Raw genomic sequence first — 4,469 nt, 5'->3', positions numbered from 1 at the left:
ACTCTGAGGTGCACGCTCATTCTAACAACATAACATGCATGCAGAAGTAATGCAGCTTGTAAGGTTATCAGGCTGTGATATCGATAAAATATCTTATAGAGCATTCATATCATCAGCATTAACTTGAGTATCCTGAGCATCATAATATAGCCTAAACATCTGCATAATATACTATTTTTACATAAATACCATTGAGGTTGTTGGTGTAATTTAATAATATATCGGTCACATACTCCATAACTCTTAATAAAACAATTCGGTCATCATAATCAGAAAAACTCAAAAGCACCTGTCGTAGTCTGTTTTCTACATATGCATTTGTGATAAATATTTTGCAATATTGTCATATAATTTTTAGGACATAAGGCCCAGACCTGCGGTCCCTGAAACAAAAGAGAAACAACCTAGCAGCAAAACGTACCGTCTGCGTTTTCTAGTGTTACGCCCTAAAACAAAACATATATACATGATTTATTTATTCAAATTTCATTTTAGTCTATTCAATGTGTTACCCTTCTCATGTTCTGAATCTAAGGGCATTTCAAGTCCGGAAATTTTAACTAGAGACACAATATTTAAGTAGAGGCATACCCAAGCGAAACAAGAGAAAGTGTGAAACAAGCACAACTACTTTAGCCCAAGTTTTTAAAAATGAGAAAAAGCCGTAATCAGTTTAACAGTTTTATTTCAATGTCAAAGAGAAAAAAAAACACTTCACCAAAGGCGAAGATCCATCCATAGCGGCTCTGGGTCCCGTCAGTGTAGCACAAAGCTAGCGTGATCTAGGCTGCCATTATCCAAGGAGCAGGGCCAGGCGCGTGCCACCCGTTTGAACAATGCGGGCGAAATAACTGCCTTATGGGATGCGAAGCTTGCGCATGCGCAGTGACGCAGACGCGCCTTTCAAAATGGCGGCGGCAGCAACACACGCGAAAGATCGATCTCCTGTATTTTCTTAGTTTTATTCTAAACAAGATGCCCCGATTTCATTTAAATAGGGAGTCATCATGTTGAGAAAATGATTGTTTTTCCTCATTCCAGCAAAGAGCTGTTCAGCACACGGGCTGTTGATCCAACCACGTAACTCTGGGACCAGTTCCACCTTTCGCAAGACATCCCTGGCATCTTTTGAGTTTGCCTCATGAAATCTATCATAAAGAGCATAATGCTCAGACGATCCAGTTATAGGGTGGCCATTTTCATCAGGAACTGGCTTCTTGGTGACTAGCCATGGCAAGCTCACTTTTATCTGTCCAGTAGTGGCACATCTGATGTTATCTTCAGTAGGCTCAAGTAACCTACCCCCATGAGGTTTGAAGGGTAATGATTCTGGATCTCTTAGGTTGGTATGTGTTGCCAACCCTCTCGCAAAATCATATAATACAATGTTTGGAAAATGTTTCATCGACAATAAAAGGTCAGCAAAGTCCCGGGGGCTCTCAGCCCTTATGTTGAACTTAACACCATACACCACAGCACAAGGACAGGTGACCACAGCCCATCCACCTGTTTAAGGAAACTGTAAATCAGAGTGCAACCATTCCAAGTAATGAAACTAAGAACTGTCTGTAAAAACGGTCTCTCAGTAATAGAACACAACTTACCAGAAGCTCCCCAGATCTGTGAAAACACCTTATCATAACTCGCTCTGTTCTTCATTTCTTGTTGAAGTCTCGTTACCAGGTCCATCCGTGAGCCTTTGGGGTCTATGCCACACTGTCGGCACAGAGCACGCACAGCTTCCATCTATAATGAACATTAGTATAGTTGGTCTGGCGTGGTTCAAAAACACACATCTTTGACAAAACTGACAAAAATTGACTTAAGTTCAGTACCTTGAGCTTAAGAAGTTCATCAGTCAGTCGGTCCTCTGTGAGGTTAAACTCAGATTCCTCCTTTGCACTACAAGCAGAATACACTTCTTTGTATTCAGTGTTGAGTACAACATCCCTATCTCTTGTGTGAGGACCAATCCACGGAGCCCAACTATGGTAACTGGGATGGACGACAAATGGGTTTGACTTGTTGCCTTTAAATGATGTTAGAAAATATTATTAACATAACAGTACATTATTCCACGATAAACAAAGTAAATGCTAGAATACTGTCATCCCACCTAGAACATTGTGCGGACTGTACTTACTTGGGACCAACCCACGGCTGATCATTTCAAGGGAAACCATCTCCCAGAAATACATTTAATAGCTGTAGGAACTAGTGAGCGGTATTTAGCAACATGCTATGTTAGAATAATGCCATCAAACGTGTCTGTTAAGCATATCACAGCGGACATACACGGAGGAAACATGGGGTAGAATCAAACAGGCCACAGGCTTTGAGATAGGCTGGCTCCCCAAGCTATTGCCCCCATTTAGCCCGAATGTCATAGACCTCCCCCCCCCCCACATCCTGACAAAGATGTATTTAGTTGTATTTTGTTATCAGGGTGATCGTCCGTTCGCAGGCCACTTTGGCCATGTGGTGTAGTCATAAACCGTCGCGGATGTTTACCCGAAACCGGGCATCAAACAAAGAATAAGGATTCCTTAGACAACCCATTTCAAAATATGGCAGCAACAAACGGAGTGCCCAGTTATTTCAAATAAACCATGACCTTTTTTTAAAGTATTGAAGCACTTTTCTACCAATGTGAATAATAAACATTTTAGACAAAAAAAATCAACGAATAACGCTGGTAATTCGTTGTCAAAATGAGCGTACGGCATTAGCCCAGAAGAGGGGTGGCAATTTGCATATGTGAAAGCCTATGTGAATGAGACACAGGTCCAAAACTTTTAACTAGAGACACAATATTTAAGTAGAGGCATACCCAAGCGAAACAAGAGAAAGTGTGAAACAAGCACAACTACTTTAGCCCAAGTTTTTAAAAATGAGAAAAAGCCGTAATCAGTTTAACAGTTTTATTTCAATGTCAAAGAGAAAAAAAAACACTTCACCAAAGGCGAAGATCCATCCATAGCGGCTCTGGGTCCCGTCAGTGTAGCACAAAGCTAGCGTGATCTAGGCTGCCATTATCCAAGGAGCAGGGCCAGGCGCGTGCCACCCGTTTGAACAATGCGGGCGAAATAACTGCCTTATGGGATGCGAAGCTTGCGCATGCGCAGTGACGCAGACGCGCCTTTCAAAATGGCGGCGGCAGCAACACACGCGAAAGATCGATCTCCTGTATTTTCTTAGTTTTATTCTAAACAAGATGCCCCGATTTCATTTAAATACATTTAATAGCTGTAGGAACTAGTGAGCGGTTTTTAGCAACATGCTATGTTAGAATAATGCCATCAAACGTGTCTGTTAAGCATATCACAGCGGACATACACGGAGGAAACATGGGGTAGAATCAAACAGGCCACAGGCTTTGAGATAGGCTGGCTCCCCAAGCTATTGCCCCCATTTAGCCCGAATGTCATAGACCTGCCCCGCCCCACATCCTGACAAAGATGTATTTAGTTGTATTTTGTTATCAGGGTGATCGTCCGTTCGCAGGCCACTTTGGCCATGTGGTGTAGTCATAAACCGTCGCGGATGTTTACCCGAAACCGGGGCATCAAACAAAGAATAAGGATTCCTTAGACAACCCATTTCAAAATATGGCAGCAACAAACGGAGTGCCCAGTTATTTCAAATAAACCATGACCTTTTTTTAAAGTATTGAAGCACTTTTCTACCAATGTGAATAATAAACATTTTAGACAAAAAAAATCAACGAATAACGCTGGCAATTCGTTGTCAAAATGAGCGTAAGGCATTAGCCCAGAAGAGGGGTGGCAATTTGCATATGTGAAAGCCTATGTGAATGAGACACAGGTCCCAAACTTTTAACTAGAGACACAATATTTAAGTAGAGGCATACCCAAGCGAAACAAGAGAAAGTGTGAAACAAGCACAACTATTTTAGCGGTGAGGGTAAAATGCGGACCGTTTACAAACAGCGGATTCCGTGTTTAATAGTGTTGAGGCAATGTTTTCTAGCCATTTAAGAAAGGCAGCAAAGGTTTTTTTTTATACCTTTAAACATTAACAAAAACCGCTAATGTCTTTTCTTTAAAATTTTCAAGTCTATTTCTGTCTGGTTTTTCGCGATAAGTTGCGTGAACGCCTGAGTTAGTGTGTTTTTGGGGCTTGGATACACATCGAGGTCCTGACAGAAATAATTATGTCTGCTTTCACAAACCTAAAGTTAAACTTTAAAGCCCATCGGCGTGTGTGTGTGTGTGTGTGTGTGTGTGCTTGTGCACATGAGCACAAGCACATGGTTCAATGTAACTGTAGCAGCTTATTCCATTCATTCATTGTGCACATACACACATACACTCACCTAAAGGATTATTAGGAACACCATACTAATATGGTGTTTGACCCCCTTTCGCCTTCAGAACTGCCTTAATTCTACGTGGCATTGATTCAACAAGGTGCTGAAAGCATTCTTTAGAAATGTTGGCCCATATTGA

The sequence above is a fragment of the Paramormyrops kingsleyae genome, unplaced genomic scaffold, assembly GCF_048594095.1.
Source record: "Paramormyrops kingsleyae isolate MSU_618 unplaced genomic scaffold, PKINGS_0.4 ups195, whole genome shotgun sequence".
Taxonomy (NCBI): domain Eukaryota; kingdom Metazoa; phylum Chordata; class Actinopteri; order Osteoglossiformes; family Mormyridae; genus Paramormyrops; species Paramormyrops kingsleyae.
Note: the sequence above shows the minus strand (reverse complement) of the source record.